General features: G+C 41.9%; 1 protein-coding gene and 1 long non-coding RNA gene across 4 annotated transcripts in view; one reads left to right on the forward strand and one right to left on the reverse strand.

Annotated features, from left to right (window-relative positions):
* Window positions 1-20865, forward strand: part of LOC132539422 (uncharacterized) — a 328586-nt gene that overhangs the window by 291076 nt on the left and 16645 nt on the right. The window lies entirely within an intron of this gene.
* Window positions 1-20865, reverse strand: part of ST8SIA1 (ST8 alpha-N-acetyl-neuraminide alpha-2,8-sialyltransferase 1) — a 171198-nt gene that overhangs the window by 104915 nt on the left and 45418 nt on the right. Inside the window, exon 1 of one of the 3 annotated variants that reach the window (XM_060194497.1) lies at window positions 16453-16533. The exons of the other annotated variants lie outside the window; for them this stretch is intronic. The gene's annotated coding sequence lies outside the window, so the exon portion shown is untranslated. Of the gene's footprint in view, window positions 1-16452; window positions 16534-20865 lie in introns of those variants that run through there. 3 annotated transcript variants of the gene reach the window in all.

Here is a 20865-nt window from a genome sequence, read left to right on the forward strand (position 1 = left end):
GATTGTCAGAGAAACGCAAATAAAGACAACAATGAGATACCACTTCACTCCTGTGAGAATGTCAGACATCAGAAAAGCTAGCAGCAGCAAATGCTGGAGAAGTTGTGGGGACAAAGGAACCCTCCTGAACTGCTGGTGGGAATGTAAATTGGTCCAACCCCTGTGGAGAGCAGTCAGGAGAATTCTCAGATGGCTAGAAGTGGACCTACCCTATGACCCTACAATTCTTCTCCTGGGGATGTATCCTAAGGAACCAAACACACCCATCCAAAAGATATGTGTATATCCATGGTCATAGCAGCAAATCTGTAAAAGCAACCCTGGTGTCCAACAAAAGATGAGTGGCTGAGTAAGTTGTGGTGTATATACATTATGGAATACTACTCAGCTATTAGAAATGATGAATTCTTCCTTCTTCACCTCATCTTGGGTGGAGCTTGAAGATATCATTTAAGTGAGATAAGCCAGAACGAGAAGGATGAATATGGGATGATTCCACTGAGAAATAAGAACAGAAGGGGAAACACAAAGTAGGACTTGGATTGTAGTTGGTGTACTGCAGGTTCTCTACCACCACAGCCATCTAACATCATGCTCAGGTAGAACAAAATCCATTATTTAAACCCTACAATTTCAGCCCCCTTTCAGAGATCAGGGTGATCTAAGAAAAACAAAGAAAATATTCTTACTAAATAGGCTTAATCTTGTGGCCAGACGGTGGTGCACCTGGTTAAGTACACACAGTATGAAGAGCAAGGTCCCACTCAAGGATCCCGGTTTGAGCCCCTACTCCCCACCGGTAGGTAGTTCACTTCACAAGCAGTGATGCAGGTCTACAGGTGTTTATCTTTCTCTCCCTCTCTCTTCCCCATCTCTTTCTATTTCTCTCTGTCCTATCCAGTAAAATGGAAAAAAAAAATGCCTGCCAGGAGCAATGGATTTGTGGTGCTGGGACCAAGACCCAATAATAAATAACCCTGGAGGCAAAAAAAAAAAGGCTTAATCTTAATGAATAAGATTATTTCTCCATTGGCCCACTATAAAGATCATAAGAACATAGCTAAATGAACATTACTTAAATATGAACAGTGTGTTTCCAGTGCTCTGAAACTCAACACATAGGTTTGGAAGAGAACACTTTGGAAGCTTGGATAGAAGTCTGGGGAAGGGAGGGCTGGCTCTCTGCTCAGAGGGACAGGGACAGAGGGAGAGGAAGGGTACGGGGAGAGAGAGGAAGGGGGTAAAAAGGAGAGACGGGGAAGGGGGACAGGAGAGGGAGAGGAAGAAGGAAAGAGGGGAGAGCAGTGGGGAAGAGAGGGAGACAGGGAGGGCAGGCAGAGGGCAAGGGTGAGGGAGGGTAAGGGCAAGGGTGCACAGGCTGGGCAGTCATGTAGGAGACTACCTAGTTCAGAAAGGAGCAAAATTTTCCAAGTCAGAGCACTGTCCATCCAGAGGCCCTCACACCCCACTGGTTCTCAGCCCATGTGGCAGATGCTCCAAACTTCTGGCACCAAATTATGTCAGGAGTACTGTCTCTCCCCTGCGTGGGTCTACACATCAGTATGGGATGCGCAGGAGAGTATGCAATCAATTGCAGCCCCAGTCTTCTGCACAGCCCTTGGGGCACAGGCAATACACTGTTCCTTCTTTTCAGGCCCTATGGACACCTAAGTCTAAGATGATTTCTGTGAGGAACAGAAGTTAGTGGAAGGCAAAGCAAATAAATAAGGAAAAAGTGGTCTGGAAGGGGGTGAAGTGGATAAAGCCTTGGGCCCTCAAACATGAGGTCCTAGCATTACGTGTGCCAAAGTGATGCACTGGCTCTCCTTGCATCCTCAATAACTAAGAAATATATATATATTTAAGGGAAAAGGAGAGAAAGATATCTGGTGGGTTTTCCAGCATACACAGATTTTTCTAAACTAGGGGACTGAGTCAACAAGGGCTGGGACCTACAGAAGAAGGGAGTCTAGGACAAGGTCCTCATAGTCCCTTCAACCCAACTGTGGTGCATGGCCTGAGTATTCATTATGAAAACTTGTACAGATCAAAATTGTTTTCCTCTTGGTTTATGGCACACACACACACACACACACACACACACACACACACACACACACACTCCCCCCTCCCCCACTTCTGGTATTTCTATGAGTAACTGTTCCAGTATTTGAAACGATTCAAAATTATTTTCTGAGGAGAAAAAAAACTGGCTTTACGCTCTGACCCATTTCCACGGGGTGGAATTCTGTGTAACAGCACCAGCTGGGGAGTCTCAATTTTCCTAACAGAATATTAATGGTGCCACCTGCCTGTCAGGAGCATACGCCTCTCTACTCAGCACAGAATCTCAGCGTTTAAGGTTGTTGTCAAAAGCCTGAAACTCAGTGTCATCTGGCTCCCATCCAATGTGTGGTTAGAGGAGTAGGCATCTGGAGGGGTTGACAGAATATGGAAGCGATCTTCTCCTAGGACCTAGGTGCTTTATAGTCCCACGCTATATAAAGCCCCATCATCTGCAGGCCAGCTCTCTGCACTATATAAAGTAACTATTTTTAAAGTCCAGCCTATAAGTTGCCATGAATGTGCAGAAAGCTGTTCTCCAGCTTTCAAATGTGTCGTGTCAGCTGAGCACCCACACCTGAACCAAGCAACCATTTTCATCTGGTCTACGCATCAGCCCTCTCCACGCAGTCACTCTGTTTGCATTTAACTGGGGATTGTTTTCAGTCTCACTGATCCCATAGTGAGAGAACAGCGGGCGTGGAGGAACTGAAAAAGCTGATGGCAACAGCAAAGGAGAAGCACAGGCTTAGAAATAGAAATGAAGACAGACATGAAGTGGCAAAGTTTAAAAGCAGCAAACACTGGGAAAGTGAAGGGCATTACCTGTGATGGAGGAGGGAGTCATCTCACAGGGGGTGCACGAGGAAACAATTGGAGAAACAGAAGGGGAAATGACAGATGAAAGAGACCTATTATTTATTTATTTATTTGTATGTCAGTAAACACTAAACAGAGGTTGAAAACCAAGAGACAAAGACTAGGGTGTCTGTATACAACAGAAACTCACGGATGTCTGAGGCTACTGCAGAGAGAGAAGCACAGAAGGCCAATGGCGACTAAAGCAGTCATTCGGCATGGTGATAAGAAGGTGTGAACATAAACTTGACACACACACACACACACACACACACACACACACACGTATATATTCAACCCTTATCTATGACCTTGGGAGACCTGTGGTGGTTACCACTGGAGAGGAGTGGGGATACAGAACTTTGGTGGTGGGAGTGACACTATTATCTTATAGTCTTATAAATCACTATTAAGTAGCTAGTATATATATTTTTTAAAGGAGAAGGAACGAACACCCTGATGAAAGTAGTATGCAGCAAACCACAGATGCTTGCTTCTACCAGGGTCTCTTTGGATGGGTGCATGACAGGGAACAGATATTCCTGCAGCAATAATAGCTTATTATCATTAATAGGAATGAACTGCTAAAGGAACCCCTCCCAACATCTAAACAGACCCTCAAGGAAAGTGCTTAGTTGCCTCAAAGCCCTTCAATGCAGACACAACCTAGCCACTTGGGGGAAATGTTGCTAATTGGTTATAAACCCAAAGGGAGCAGATCAGACTTTCAAAGGACAGGCACTTACTCTTTGCAGGAAGTATGTTGCAGAACACAAGGTAAGATTCTCTTCCTTTTGGACTTAAGAACACATCTTGGATGGCCAGGGAAGGGGCGGAGTGAGAATCCAGCACTAGTATTCATGAAGCCCAGGGTTCAAAGCCCAGCAACACATACACCAGAGCTGATGCTCTGGTCACTCCCCTTTCAATAACTAAACAAACCTTAAAAAAAAAAAAAAAAAAAACGGGAGGGGGACAAGAGACAGTTCATCTGCACCTGTGTGAGGACCTGGGAGTGAACCCATAGCAACACACTGGAACACCAAGCACAGCACCAAGAGGAGCATTGCCTGTCATGGGCTGGCACTATGGTCTCTCTCCTCTCCCTCTTTCCACTGTCTTCTGTTTGAAAGATTTAATGTGGGGTTGGGGGGCCTACAGGATACTGCACAGGCATACAACCCTTATAAGAACTTTTGGAACCTATATAAAAGTTTAACAACCCTACTTAACCACCTTCAACAAGTCACATGCCTTCAACAAGTTACATGAGGAAGTTTGTCTTTTTTTTGCCTCCAGGCTTATTGCTGGGGCTTGGTGCCTGCACCGTGAATCCACTGCTGCTGGAGGCAATTTTTTTCCCTTTTTATTGCCCTTGTTGTTTTATCATTATTGTGGTTATTATTGTTGTTATTGATGTCGTTGTTGTTGGATAGGACAGAGAGAAATGGAGAGAGGAAGGGAAAGCAGAGAGGGGGAAAGAAAGATAGACACCTGCAGACCTGTTCCACCACCCATGAAGTGATCCCCCGCTTCAGGTGGGGAGCTGGGGGCTGGAACCAGGATCCTTACACCAGTCCTTGCATTTCATGTCATGTGCGCTTAACCACTGTGCTACCGCCCAACCCCTGGAAGTTTGACTTTTTATTGCAGGTCACTATAAGAAACTAGTTAAACCAAAAGATCATTCAGGGACAGGTGGTGGTATAGCCAGGAGAGTGCATATGTCACCATGCATAAGGACCCGGGTTCAAACCCCTTTCCCCACCTTCAGGGGGAAAGTTTCACAAGTAGTAAAGCAGTGCTACAGTTGTTTGTTTCTATGTTCCCCTTTCCTCTCAATTTCTCTATGTCCTGTCAAAGAAAGAAGGAAAAAAAAAGGTCACTGGGAGTACTGGATTGATAGTACAGGCACCAAGTCCAAACAATGATGCTGGTAGTAGTAATAAAAAAGGGGGGTGGTGGTATATATATATATATATATTATTCAGAGCCATATATAAATTTAATGCAATTCCCATCAAGATCCCAACCAATTTTTTAATGTTTACTTATTCCCTTTTGTTGCCCTTGTTATAGTTATTATTGTTGATGTCATCGTTATTGGATAGGACAGAGAGAAATGGAGAGAGGATGGGGAAGACAGAGAGGAGGAGAGAAAGATAGACACCTGCAAACCTGCTTCACCACCTGTGAAGCGACTCCCCTGCAGGTGGGGATCCGGGGGCTCGAACCGGGATCCTTACGCCGGTCCTTGTGTTTGGCGCCACATGTGCTTAACCTGCAGCGCTACCACCTGACTCCAACCAATTTTTTTAGGATAATAGAACAAAAGCTACAAATGTTTATCTGGAACCAGAAAAGACCTTGAAAGGCTAAAAGAATCTTGAGATGAAAGAACAGAACTAGCATTATAGAGCCATTGTGATCAAAACTGCTTGGTACTGCAACATAAATAGACACACTGACCAGTGGAATAGAACTGAGAGCCCAGGAGTAAGACGCCACATCTATGGACACCTAATATTTGACAAAGATGCTCAGACTATTAAATGGGGAAAAGAGAGTCTCTTCAACCAATAGTCTTGGGAAAACTGGGTTGAAACATGCAGAAGAATGAAGCTAAGCCACTATATTACACTAAACACAAAAATAAATTCCAAATGGATCAAGGACATGGATGTTAGACCAGAAACTATCAAATAGAGGAAAACATTGGCAGAACTCTTTTTCATCTAAATTTTATAGGCATCTTCAATGACTCAAGTCCAATTGCAAGGAAGACAAAAAGGAAACCAGTGACACTACATCAAATTAAAAAGCTTCTGCACAGCAAAAGAAACCACTACCCAAACCAAGAGACCCCTCTCAGAATGGGAGATGATCTTTACATGACAGATATCAGACAAGAGGCTAATAATCACAATATATAAAGATCTTACAAAGCTCAACGACAAGACAACAAATAACCCTATCTAAAAATGGGGGGAGGACATGGACAGAATATATAATGACCTCACCAAACTCAGCAACAAAAAAACAAATCACTCCATCCAAAAATGGGGAGAGAATTCAAACAGAATATTCTTCATAGAAGAGATTCAAAAGGTAAACAAATATGAAAAAATGCTCCAAGCCATTGATTGTCAGAGAAATGCAAATAAATACAACAATGAGCTAGCTACCTCTTCACTCCTGTGAGAATGTCATACATCAGAATAGGTAGCAGCAAAAAGTGCTGGAGACTTTGTGGGGACAAAGGAAGCCTCCTGCACTGCTAGTGGGAATGTCAATTGGCCCAACCCCTGTGGAGAGCAGTCTGGAGAACTCTCAGAAGGCTAGAAGTGGACCTACCCTGTGATGCTGCCATTCCTCTCCTGGGAATATATCCTAAGGAACCCAACACACCCATCCAAAAAGATCTGTGTACACATATGTTATTGGCAGCACATTTTGTAATAGCTAAAAGCTGGAAGCAACCCAGGTGTCCAACAACAAATGAATGGCTGAGCAAGTTGTGGTCTATATACACAATGGAATACAACTCAGCTATCAGAAATGATGAAGTCACGTTCTACACCCCATCTTGGATGGAGCTTGAAGATATACATGAATAAAATATTATATTTTACTGTAAACTATAAGTCATTAATCTCCCAATAAAGAATTTTTTAAAGGGGGGGGCAGATGGTGGCACATCTGATTAAGCTCACATAGGGCTTGAGCCCCTGGTCTCCACCTGCAGGGGGAAAGCTTTGTGAGTGGTGAAGCAGTGTTGCATGTTCTCTGTCTCTCTCCCTTTCTATCACAACTTTCCCTCTCGATTTCTAGCTGTTTCTATCTAGTAAATAAATATAATAATTTTAATTAAAAAGAGAATAAGATAATGAACATTCAATGCACTATAAAAGTTGAAGATAATGCTTATTGGGTATTCACAATCATACTGATCTGCTTGACTTCTTTGAATTCAGTTTCAAGAATTATTTTTTCCCTAATTATGTCGAACTTTATGTTTCCACATATCAACACTGAGGGTCGCTTTGACCCGTGAAGGGTTCCTGTGGTCTGAGTCTTCAGGAGGTTCAGAAGCAAGTACAGTACCATGTCGACTTATGCCACCTCAATTCTGAAGACCACTGTCACTCTCCCTCCCCTTTATGTTATTAATGGATGTTTGTACAGTACTAATTAGGCACATCTTCATGTTATATAAACATATTTTATAGTGTCATTTTAGAAAATTTTAACATACAATTTTTTAAAAAGGCTAAAAAAGAACCCTCTCTGATAATGCCTACACAGCTGATCACTATTTTTAAACCAAATATTGCTATCAACATTCTTTTTAAGTTTTATGAATTAATGAGACAGAGAGAGAACCAGAGCCTCACTCCGGGACTTGTGATGCCAGAGTGAGCTTGGGATGGGGTTTTAATGCGTGAATCTAATTATTAGTAAATATTATAAATTTTAAATATTAGAAAAATAATTCATATATTAGTAAATATTAATCTATTATTTCTTCAGGACCTAGTATGTGCTAGATACAATCCCCAAAAATAAAGACACAGCAGTAGATAAAATAGGCTCTTTGGCTAGCCTCATGGAATGGTAACTGCATAGAGTCTATGACAATTGACTGATATTACAAATAACGGTAGGAAACAATCTCATGCTTAGATTTTTATTTATTATTTTATTTTTTTCCGTCAAGGGTTATCACTGGAGCTCAGTGCTGGCACTACAAATCCACTGCTCCTGAAGACATTTTTTCCATTTTTTTGGATAGGACATAAATTGAGAGGGTAGAATAAGGTAGAGAAGGAGAGAGAAACACACTTGCAGATCTACTTTGCTGCTTGTGAAATATCTCCCCCCCTACAACCCTGACACAGGTGAGGAGCTAGGGGTTTGAACCCAGATCCTTACTCCAGCCCTTGTACTTTGTACCATGTGCACCTAACTGGGTGTGTGCCACCACCTACCCCCCTACTTAGATTTTTAATGCATCCATGATTGTTTTCCTGGGATAACTCTTTAGATACATTTACTGAATTAAAGAAATATTTAGGGATAGGGAGACAATGTAATGGTTACGTAAAAGACTTTCATGCCTGAGACTTTCTCTATGTTGTCTTTGTATCTCTCTCATTAAATAAGTAAATAAGTAAATAAATAAATAAATAAATAAAAGTCAGGGGATGGAGTGGCCAATTCAGTAAAGAGGCTCCCCAGCTGCAGGGGAGTCGCTTAACCCACTGCGCTACAGCCCGACTCCCTACTTATTTATTTTTTAATTATGGTAGAGTCAGAAAGAAATTGAAAGAGTGATGGGGGGACAGAAGGAGACACAGAGACACCTGCACCTTTTCTACCACTTACAAAGTTTCCTCCACACCATGTGGGGACAAGGGGCTTGAACCCAGGTCCTCACACATGGTAGCCTAAGCACAAGGACCAGGATAAGGATCCTGCTTCTAGCCCCCGGCTCCCCACCTGTAGGGGAGTCGCTTTACAGGCGGTGAAGCAGGTCTGCGGGTGTCTGTCTTTCTTTCCCCCCCTCTGTCTTCCCCTCCTCTCTCCATTTCTCTCTGTCCTATCCAACAAAGACAACAATAATAATTACAACAATAATTCCCTGGATTGAAGACCCCACCAATGTGTCCTGGAGCTCAGCTTCCCCAGAGACATACCCTACTAGGGAAAGAGAGAGGCAGACTGGGAGTATGGACCGACCAGTCAACGCCCATGTTCAGCAGGGAAGCAATTACAGAAGCCAGACCTTCTACCTTCTGCAACCCTCAATGACCCTGGGTCCATGCTCCCAGAGGGATAGAGAATGGGAAAGCTATTAGGGGAGGAGGTGGGTTATGGAGATTGGGTGGTGGGAATTGTGTGGAGTTGTACCCCTCCTTCCTTATGGTTTTGTTAATTAATCCTTTCTTAAATTAAAAAAAAAGAAAAAGAAAAACTTAGAAAAAAAATTAAAAGGCAAAAATAAATAAATAAATATTTAAAAATAAATTAATTAAATATTTAAAAATAAATAAATAAATAAATAAGAAATAAAATATTGCTAGTGGCTTATGAGGTACCACAGTGGGTAAAGCTTTGGATTCAGAAGTATGAAGTCCTGAGTTTGATCCCCAGTAACACATGTGCCACAGTGATATCCTTGTTCTCTCTTTAATAAGTCTTAAAAACAAAGAAAAGAAATATTTGTTGGAATTAAGCATGTCAAATCATTAGTATATACTCATGGATTCCCTCTTTTAAAAAGGGGAGGTGGGTGGTAGTGCAGCAGTTTAAGCACAAATGGCGCAAAGTACAAGGAATGGCATAAGGATCCCAGTTAGAGCCCCTGGCTCCCCACTTGCAGGGGGGTCGCTTCACAAGCAGTGAAGCAGGTCTGCAGGTGTCTTTTTTTCTCTTCCCCTGTCCCTGTCCTCTCTCAATTTTTCTCTGTCCTACCCAACAACAACAGCAATAACAACAACAACAACAACAATAATAATAAACAACAAGGGCACCAAAAGGGAAAATTAGCCTCCAGGAGCAGTGGATTCATGGTGCAGGCACTGAGCCCCAGCAATAATCCTGGAGGCAAAAATCAATAAATAAATAGAAAGATATAAGGGGCTGATGGTGGCACACCTGCTTAAGAACACTCAGAACAAAAAAAAAGTTAAGTCATTTTAAAAAAAAAATTTTTTTTGAAGGGAGCCGGAGATCTCTACGGAAGAGAAAGATAGACAACTGCAGAACTGTTTCACTTATGAAGTGAATCTCTCCCTCCACAGGTGGGGAGGTGGAGGCTTGAACCGGGATCCTTGTGCTTCATACTACGTACACTTAACCCATTGTGCCACTGCCACCCCCTCATGATTCTTTTAATATGAAAAGCTGGGGACAGGACATGGTCCACCTGGTCAACTGCACATACTGCAGTGTTCAAGGTTGCAGGTTTAAATCCCCGATCCCCACCTGCTGGGGGAAAGCTTCACAAGTGGTGGAGCAGGGCTGCAGGTGTCTCTCTTGATCTCTCTCCCTCTCTGTCTCTATCCAATAATAAATGAATGAATAAATAAATAAATAAATATTTTTAAAAAGATGAAAAGCTGTAGGGCTGTGAGAGTTCACCCAGTAGAGTGCACATCTGATGTGTGAGGTCCTATGTTTGAGCCCACATGAAGCTATCATCAACTGTGAACTGTGGATAATGGAATGGCAATGTGGTGGCTCTCTGTCACTCTCTTTTTTTCTCTTCTTTTTATTATCTTTATTTATTTACTGAATAGAGACAGCCTGAAAACAAAACGAAGGAGATAGAGAGAGGGAGAGAGACAGAGACACCTTCAACTCTGCTTCAACACTCTCGAAGTCTTCCTCCTGCAGGTGGGGACTGGGGCCCCAACCTGGGTTCTTTTGCACTGTAACGTGTGTGCTTAATTAGGTGTGCCATCATCTGGTCCCCTGGAACCTCAGTTATTCATTTTTAAAAATTTCTTTATTAGGAATTTAATGTTGTAAATTCAACAGTAAGTACAATAGTTTGTACATGCATAACATTTCTCAGTTTTCCATTTAACAATACAACCCCCACTAGGTCCTCCGTCATCCTTTTTGGATCTGTATTCTCCCCCACACCCACCCCAGAGTCTTTTATTTTGGTGCAACATGCCAATTCCAGTCCAGGTTCTACTTGTGTTTTCTCTTCTGATCTTGTTTTTCAATTTCTGCCTGACAGTGAGATTATCCCATATTCATCCTTCTGTTTCTGAATTATTTCACTTAACATGCATTTTTCAAGGGCCGTACAAGATGGGCTGACAACGGTGAAGTCACCATTTTTTATATTCCATTGTGTATATATACCACAACTTGCTCAGCGATCTGTTGTCATCTGTTGTTAGACACCTGGGCTGCTTCCGGGTTTTGGCTACTACAAATTGTGCAGTTAAGAACATAGGTGTACACAGATCTTTCTGGATGGATGTGTTGGGTTCCTTAGGATATATCCCCAGAAGAGGAATTGCAGGTTCATAAGGTAGGTCCATTTCTAGCCTTCTGAGAGTTCTCCAGACTGCTCTCCATAGGGGTTGGACCAATTTACATTCCCACCAGCAGTTCAGGAGGGTTCCTATGACCCCACAACCTCTCTAGCATTTGCTGCTGCTAAATTTTCTGATGTATGACATTCTCAAAGGAGTGAAGTGGCGTCTCACTGTTATCTTTATTTGCATTTCTCTGACAATCAAAGACTTGGAGCATTTTTTTTGATATGTTTCTCAGCCTTTTGGATCTCTTCTACGGTGAATATTCTGTCCATGTTCTCTCTCCATTTTTGGATGGGGTTATTTGTTTTTTTGTTGTTGAGTTTGGCAAGTTCTTTATATATTTTGGTTATTAGCCTCTTGTCTGATGTATGGCATGTAAAGATCTTCTCCCATTCTGTGAGGGGTCTCTTGGTTTGGGTAGTGGTTTCTTTTGCTGTGCAGAAGCTTTTTAATTTGGTGTGGTCCCATAGATTTATTCTTGCCTTAGTCTGCTTTGTAACTGGATTAATTTTGTTGAAAATGTCTTTAAAGTTTATGCGAAAAAGAGTTCTGCCAATATTTTCCTCTAAGTATCTGATAGTTTGTGGTCTAACGTCCAAGTCCTTGATCCACTTGGAATTTACTTTTGTATTTGCTGAAATAAAGTGGTTCAGTTTCATTCTTCTGCATGTTTCAACCCATGTTTTCCAACACCATTTGTTGAAGAGACTCTGCTTTCCCCATTTAATAGTCTGGGCACCTTTGCCAAAGATTAGATGTCCATAGATGTGAGGGCTTACTTCTGGGCTCTCAATTATATCCCACTGGTCAGTGTGTCTTTTCATGTTCCAGTACCAAGGAGTTCTGATTACAATGGCCTTATAATACAATTTGAGATCTGGGAGTGTGATACCTCCAGTTCTGTTCTTTCTACTCAAGATTGTTTTGGCAATTCTAGGTCTTTTCTGGTTCCAGATAAACATTTGTAGCATTTGTTCTATTCTCCAAAAAAATCTGCTTGGGATCTTGATGGGGATAGCATTAATCTGTAGATGGCTCTGGGTAGTATATTCATTTTGATGACGCTAATTCTTCCAACCCATGAACATGGAATATCTTTCCACTTCTTTGTATCTTTTTCAATTTCCTTGATTAGTGACTCATAGTTTCCAGTATACAAGCCTTTCACTTCTTTGGTGAGGTTTATTCCTCGATATTTCACTGTTTTTGTTGCTATAGTAAAAGGAATTGATTTCTGGATTTCAATTTCTTCTAACTTACTGTTTGCATAGAGGAATGGCACTGACTTTTGAATGTTAATTTTGTAGCCTGATAATTTCCAAAAGCTTCTTGCTGGATTCCTTAGGCTTTTCTTTTTTTTTTTTTTCCTCCAGGGTTATTGCTGGGCTCAGTGCCTGCACCATGAATCCACCGCTCCTGGAGGCCATTTTTTCCCCCTTTTGTTGCCCTAGTTGTTGCAGCCTCGTTGCGGTTATTATTGCCATTGTTGACGTTGCTTTGTTGTTGGATAGGACAGAGAGAAATGGAGAGAGGAGGGGAAGACAGAGAGAGAGGGGAGAGAAAGATAGACACCTGCAGACCTGCTTCACTGCCTGTGAAGCGACTCCCCTGCAGGTGGGGAGCCGGGGGCTCGAACCGGGGTCCTTATGCCGGTCCCTGCGCTTTGCGCCACATGCGCTTAACCCACTGCGCCACCGCCCGACTCCCTCCTTAGGCTTTTCTATGTATACTATCATGTCATCTGCAAATAGGGAGAGTGTCATCTGCAAATAGGGAGAGTTTGACTTCTTCTCTTCCAGTCTGTATCCCTTTAATTCCTTGCTCCTGCCTGATTGCTATGGCAAGAACTTCCAACACTATGTTGAATAGTAATGGTGACAGTGGGCAGCCCTGTCTAGTACCTGATCTGAGTGGAAATGCTTCCAGTTTTTCACCATTGAGTATGATGTTGGCTGTAGGTTTGCTGTATATAGACTCCACTATCTTCAGGAATTTTCCATCTATTCCCATTTTTTGCAGTGTTTTGATCATAAAGGGATGTTGTATTTTGTCAAAGGCTTTCTCTGCATCTATTAATATGACCATATGGTTTTTGGTCTTGCTTTTATTGATGTGGTGGATGACGCTGACAGATATTAAACCAACCTTGCATGCCTGGGATAAACCCCACTTGGTCATGATGAAAACTTTTGAATATACTGCTATATCCGGTTTCGCACCTATGTTCATCAGAGATATTGATCTGTAGTTTTCTTTTTTGGTTGTGTCACTGTCTGCTTTTGGTATCAAAGTGATAATGGCTTTATAGAAGCAGGCAGGGAGTATTCCAGTGTCTTCAATCTTCTGGAAGACTTTTAAAAAGTAGAGGTATTAGTTCTTCTTTGAAGGTTTTGTAGAATTCATTTATAAAACCATCTGGTCCAGGACTTTTATTCTTGAGGTTTTTGATAACTGTTTCAATTTAAAAGGCTGTGAGAGCCTGTTCATGTTATCTACTTCCTATTTACTTAATTTTGGAAGTTCGTAGGTGTCTAGGAAATTGTCCATTTCTTCCAAGTTCTCTAACTGGGTGGCATAGAGGTGTTCATAGAAGCCTGGCAGGATGTGTTGAGTTTCTGTGGTGTCTGTTGTGATACCTCCTCTTTCATTTATGATCCGATATATGTGGGTCTTCTCCCTTTTTTGTTTTGTGAATCCGGCTAAAGGTTTGTCAATTTTGTTCACTCTTTCAAAAAACCAACATTTACTTTCATTGATTTTTTTGTATGGTTTTCTTATTTTCAATGTTATTGATTTATGCCCTAACTAAAGTGATTTTCTGTCCTTCTGGTTGTTTTAGGGTTCCTCTGTTCTTCTTTGGCTAGGTCTTTAAGGTGTGCAATCAGGTTGTTTATTTATGTTTTTTTTGTTTCCTAGTGTGTGCTTGTATGGCTATGAACTTCCCTCTCAGTATTGCCTTACCTGTGTCCCAAATATTTTGATAGCTTGTGTCTTCATTTTCATTGAACTCTTGAAACATTTTGATTTCTTCCTTGATTTCCTCTTTGACCCAGTAGTTGTTAAGGAGTGTACTCTTGAGCTTCCACATTTTAGGACTATTACCAATCTTTTGTTGATTGCTAAGTGTTAGTTTAATTCCACTGTGGTCTGAGAACATAGTGTGTTGGATGATTTCAATGCTCTTGAATTTGCTGATGCTATCTTTGTGGCCTAACATATGATCTGTCCTTGAGAATGATCCATGTGGACTTGAGTAGAATGTGTATTCCAGTTTATTGGGATGAATGACTCTGAAAATGTCCAATATATCTAGTTTATCTATCTCCTCATTTAGCTTCCTGATGTGTTTATTGATTTTCTTCCTGGATGATCTGTCAAGTTGAGAGAATGGGATGTTGAAGTCCCCTACTATGACTGTGTTGTTGCTAATATATTGCTGTAGCTCTTTCAGTAGATTTTTTATGTATTTAGATGGCTTCTCATTGGGTGCATAGATGTTAATAATTGTTAAGTACTCTTGATTGACTGATCCTGTGAGCACTAAGTAATGTCCATCCCTATCTTTTAAAATTTTATTTATTTTAAAGTTTATCATGTCAGATATGAGAATAGCTGTTCCTGCCCTTTTTTGTGGGCCATTTGCTTGTATGATAGTTTTCCATCCTTTTACTTTCAGTCTGTGTTTATCTTGCCGAGTTAGGTGGATTTCCTGTAGACAGCATATTGTTGGGTTGTGTTTTCTGATACATCTTCCTACTCTGTGCCTTTTAGTAGGTGAATTCAGGCCATTGACATTCATTGATATCAAAGATTGAAGATATTTTAGTGCCATTCTTGTAGATTTTTAGTGTTCTGATATATGGTCTATTTATGGTGGTCTGACTGTTATAGGAGAACTTCTTTCAGGGCAGGCTTGGTGATAGTTGATTCTTTCAACTGTTGCTAGTCTGAGAAGGTTTTGATGCCTCCATCTAGTCTGAATGACAGTCTAGCAGGATACAGTGGTCTTGGTTGAAAGCCTTTCTCATTGAGCACTCAATGGATATCTTGCCATTCTCTTCTGGCCTTTAGTGTTTGTGTGGAGAAGTCTGCTGCAAATCTTATGGGTTTTCCTCTGTAGGTGACTCTGTTTTCCTCTTGTAGCCTTCAGGATCCTTTCTTTATCCTTGTTCCTTTCCATTCTATATATGATGTGTCTTGGTGTCTTTAAGTCTGGGTTAATTCTGTTTGGGACTCTCTGGGCTTCTTGAACCTTTATGTCTTTGATGTTGTCTAGAATAGAGAAGTTCTCAGCTATTAGGGCCTAAAGAATGCTTTCTTCCCCTCCCTCTCTTTCTTCCTCTGGTAAGCCAGTAATGAGTATATTGTTTCTTTTGAAGTCATCCCATAGGTCTCTGTTGTTATTTTCAGAATCTCTTAGTCACTTTTTGAGATCTCTTACTTCTTTTTTAGTTGTCTCTAATTCCTCCTTGATCTTGTTAATTCTGTTTTATGCCTCATTTATTCTATTCTCTCTCTCCTCTACTGTTTTCTGGAGTTCATCTATTTTGTTACCCTGTTCTGATACTGTTTTAGCTTGTTGAGATAGTTGTGTTCTTAGCTCAGCTATTTCAGCTTTCAGCTCTCTAATAACATTGAGATAATTAGTGTTTTCTTCCAGGGTTTCATTTGTTGTTTCTGCATTTCTAATGACAATTCTTTCATATTCTTTACTCACTCCTGTGACTATTTGCTTAACTAGTGTTTGGATGTTGACCTCATTATTTTGTGCTTCACCCTTTGGGGGGCTTTTAGCTGGCCTCTTGTCCTAGTTCATTTCTCCAATATTTCTTCTTGTTGATTTAACCATTCTATGTAGTATGTTATGAAGTCCCTCTCTCAGTATTTTACAAATTACTGATCACTCTTGCCTGGATTGACTTGTGTCTATGTAAGGTGCTTAAAAGGTTCACATTTGTGGAAATTGACAGTTGTTTCAAAATTATTTTAATCCCTGAGTTGTAGCACAGTGGTTTTAAATCCTCTTTTGTTCTTTTTCTTCCCTGTAGGCTTTGGGATCCTGAGGGCTTTAAACAATAAGTAGGCTTCTTAGCTTAATCACTGACTCCTGACCAAGAGAGAAAGCAGGGTATGGCAGAGATAATCCAGTGGTTATACCAAGAGACTCTCACAGTCCCACTGCTAGGCCATGGAGGTATAGATCTTCTCCTGAATTTCCTGGTTAGTTCTCTGTCCCCTAGTGTCAGCACAGGGCCTCCCTGCTGCTGCTCCTGATTCTGACGGCAGTAGCAATGGAGACTCACAGTTTCATTCGGTGTGTCTTAGGGGAGTCCTCTCCTCCCTTCAGTCTTTTTGATGGTGAAACAGACTGGAGGTGGCATCTCAACTGGTAAACTGCCAGACTGTAACCAGCCACTTAATCTCTCCCTAGGCTCCTCTCTGTCCGTGAGCCACAGGTGTTTGCACTCACTGGTGATTTGGTGGGTTCCTGAAGTCTTTCTAGTCCTGTCTTCTTGCAGCCCCAGGTGGTCTCCTTTGGCATTCCTAGTTGACCTGGGTGAGGAGAGGAAAAAAAGCACAGCTGCTGCTGCTCTGTAACCCCACCTCCAGAAGTCTCCTTTTTTTTTTCTTTTAGCAAAGAGAAATATATGCTTAAACTGCTACTAATACACACACACACAGAGTTCCCTTCATTTAATCGCCCCATATCTAGGCTATTTTTTTTTATATTTCTGATTATCATCCCAATAGTATAAGCTTTATTTTCCAATTCTATGCATCAATTATTCAGTTCCTTCTATAGAAGGTGGAGATCCCACTTTCTCATTCTACCACCACCATGCACAGGATTTTTCTTCACCCCATATTCCCTACAGAATTATGCAAAAAAAAAATACATAGGACGGTATTATCATAGAATCGTGAGTATCTAAGTTTGATTGTGTAGTGGAGTCATGTAGTATATCATCACTTTATTTCCTGTCTGACAGATTTTTGAATGTCCTCCTCCAGGAGGTACTGCCTAACTTTTTTTTTCATTTGCATCTTTAATCATGTAGCTTTTTTTTTGGGAAATGGTTTTCTAATCATTATTTTATAAGTCCATCCAATGTCCTTTTAATTTTATAAGCATTTTAATGTCATTAAAGATAATTTAATTTTTAAATATTATTTATATTGTTTATTTATTGAGTAGAGACAGAGAAAAATCAAGAGGCAAGGAGGAAATGGAGAGGGAGAGAGACAAAGACACACCTACAGCACTGTTTTACTGCTTGAGAAACTTCCCCCTGTAGCTGGGGACCAGGGACTCAAACTCAGGTCCTAGTGCATTGTAACATATGCACTCTACTAAAGGCACCACCACCTAGCCCAACTTAACATCATTTTAGCATCAAAAAGTCCTTATTTTCCAAGAGTCATGTTCATAACTTCCTAACCTAAGTGAAAGCAATATGTGTGTGTGTGTGTGTGTGTATGTATATATGTATATATATATATATATATATTTTCTCTCCAGGGTTATCGCTGAGCCTTGGTGCCTACACTATGAATCCACTGCTCCTGGAGGCCATTCTTCCCATTTTGTTGTCTTTGATGTTATTGTTATTGTTGCCATTGCTATTGTTGCTGTTGGATAGGACAGAGAGAAATCAAAAGAGGAGGGAAAGACAGAGAGGGGGAGAGAAAGATAGACACCTGCAGACTATATCTTAGACTATAGACTATATCAAGACTATTACTGTACTTCACTCCAAGTGTGCTTAACCCATTGTGCTAACAGCCGACCCTCAGCAATGTATTTTCTTTGAGAGACTCCTAACTATACCATTTGCCATAAGTCTTCAACTTACTGCACTGGTTTGTATGTTTTTTACTTACTCACTTTTTTCTTTTTCCAAGAGAGACCAGAACACTGCTCAGTCCTGGCTTATGGTACTTTTGGGAACTGAATCTGAATGAGAACTTTGGGGCTTCAAGGAATGCTGAGTCCATGCTCTAAAACACTGAGCTATCTCCTAGGACACACACTCCCCCCCTCTCCTGTGGTTTATATTGGTTTCTTTTATGTTAAAGGTTTACTAGAAGTACTTGAGAATGAAGCACTCAGCAGCTGCATGAAAAGTGCTCTGAGTTTGGGGAGTGATGGACAACTGCTGGCCCTCATCTGAAGACCACTCAGGAGGAACCCAGACACTTTGTGGTGGGAAAAGGGGGGTCCCGAAATGCCAGCATACACAACCTCCTCCTGCACTAGTCAGTTCCCCCAAAGAAAACCCCTCCAGCTTCTTTGTAAGATATAAGCATAATCAGTAACATTCCTGGAAGTGAGTGGGAGCTGAGGTCTCACTCTTCAGTAGAAAACCTTTCTCTCTCTCTTTTTTTTTCAATTTATTTTATTATCTTTATTTATTGGAGAGAGCCAGAAATCAAGAGGGAAGGAAAAGATAGGGAAAGAGACAGAGACAGAGCAACACCTGCAGCACTGCTTCACCACTTTTGAAGCTTTCCCCATGCAGGTGGGGACTGGGGACTTGAACACAGGTCTTTGCCCAATGTAACATGTGTGCTCAACCAGATGCACCACCACCTGTCCCCAAAAACCTTTCTCTAATGCTACATATGTACCAACTACTGTATTTTACTGTCGACTATAAACCATTAATCCCCCCCCCAATAAAGGGGGGAGAAGAGAAGAGAAGAAAAGAAAACAAAACTTTTCTCTTAATTCCCTTCCTTCCTACAGCTGCAGCTTCAGGGTCTCTGGTCCATCAGTGTTTAAACTGGTGTGCAAGGAGAGCTCCTTGTGTGTGTAGGGGAGGGGGAGGAGAGGTGGAACAATTCTCATCAATCCTGTTTTTTTTTTAATCATTTTATGGGGTGGGGGCAGGGGGGTTGCAGTACAGTTGCTGATACAGTGGTAACACTTCACATCTGGCCATGATAGATGACTGCGAAACACTCAGTCCCAACTGAGGTCCAGGGCCCCAAAGGCCCTCCTCCCCCATCCCTTTCTGCACCTGCCTCTATCTGTGGAGCCTTCAGAATTCTGCAACATGTGCTGCTTCTCTTTTCTTCCTGTAAGCACTCGACCTTTGAATTTCATATTCTTTGGTATCGCAGGGCCATCTGCTTTTCATCTCCTAAAATGCTGCGGATACCTTCTCACCACAACTGTCTTCTCTTTCCTCCTCCTCTTTCCTACAATTCCTACTTACGTTACTGAATGTGTTTGGTCTTCCAAGGGGGTGGAGGTTCAGAATGTGTGGAGCCAGGAGGGAAGGATCACCCTTTTCAAGCTGAAATTCTTTTTCTTTCTTTCTTTTTTTTTTTTTTTTGCCTCCAGGGTTATTGCTGGGGCTCGATGCCTGCACCTGGAATCCACTGCTCCTGAAGACTATTTTTCCCCTTTTGTTGCCCCTGTTATTTATCATTGTTGTTATTATTGTTGTTGTTATTGCCGTCATTGTTGTTGGAAAGGACAGAGAAAAATCAAGAGAGGACAGGAAGATAGAGAGGGGAGAAAAAGACAGACACCTGTAGACCTGTTTCACAGCTTGTGAAGCAACCCCCCCCCCCGCAGGTGGGGAGCCGGGGGCTCGAACCAGGATCCTCACGCCAGTCCTTGTGCTTTGCACCACGTGTGCTTAAACTGCTGCGCTACCGCCCACCCCTGCCCCCAAGCTTAAATTCTTTAACTGTGATTGTCTGATTTTAGAACGTGTGTGTGTGTGTGTGTGTGTGTCTGTGTGTGTGTGTGTGTGTGTAACTGAAAAGGTACCAAAAGAAACTTTGGTTGCCTTAATGAAAATAGATATTGGAAGTTAGGGTTAAAAGAACCTTTTGTTTTGAAATTACTTGCTTCTTTAAGTATTTATTTTGAGAGAAAGAGAGAGTGAGAGAGATATTGATTTGAGCACAGCTCTGAAATGTCTGGTGTCCAGGACTAGCCCCTGGGCTTGGCACATGAAACTGCTGCAGTCTATCTACTGACCTCCTCCCATGGCAGGAAGCTAACCACCATGTCCCCTCCTTTCTGGGCATATTTTCTCTCTTTTCTGGCAAAACAGCACTTCTCCCCATCATCTATTGATAAATGGGGTGATGACTTTAGGCTCAAACTCTGGTTCTCAGCACTTCATAGTTCACTAAGAGTGAATGAGGGGAACATGGCCCCCCCTTTCCCTATGCTCATCCCCAAACAATCATTTCCCCCAAATAGCAAAGAGAGTCAGAGGATGAGAGGGGAGTTCAGATCCAGCCACCAAAGAAAGGAGGAAGAGGAAGGAAGAGAGCCTGAGAGGTGACTCTGAGTAGAGTGTCTCCTGACACATGAGACCCTGGGGGGTTTCAGCCCTGGCTCCACATGCAGCTCCACAATTCGTGGGATGGTAATGGGGTCTCTTCTCTCCTTTTAGAGACTATAAAGTTGGGGTGGGGGAGGCAATAGTGTCACACTTGTCTGAAGTCCTGGGTTCATCCTAGGCACCATGTTATCTTAAGGAAGGAGGAAGAATTGAGTTATTACACGCAAGACACCATGCCAATTCTCAACATCATGTGCCTCTTATCCCAAATAGTTCTCAACGCACTCCCAGGAGTTGGGGGCTTTAACTGAGTGTACAGGGGAGTACATTCAGGATTGCTGGAGAGAGGGGGAGAGAGGGGAAAACAGGGAGAAAGTGCCTGCTGAAGAGGGAGGCAGCAGGCTGCAGTGGAAAGTGGACGACTCTGGGGCCTGGCAGGTGGTGGGTTTTGTTTGTTTGTTCACTTGTTTCACACCTGCTTAATTCTACTACTCCTTGTAATTGCAGATAGAAACACACACACACAGGGATAGAGAGAGAGATATATGTCAGGTAGTGGTGCACTTGGTTAAGCA

This window comes from Erinaceus europaeus, chromosome 7 (assembly GCF_950295315.1).
Source record: "Erinaceus europaeus chromosome 7, mEriEur2.1, whole genome shotgun sequence".
Classification (NCBI taxonomy): Eukaryota; Metazoa; Chordata; class Mammalia; order Eulipotyphla; family Erinaceidae; genus Erinaceus; species Erinaceus europaeus.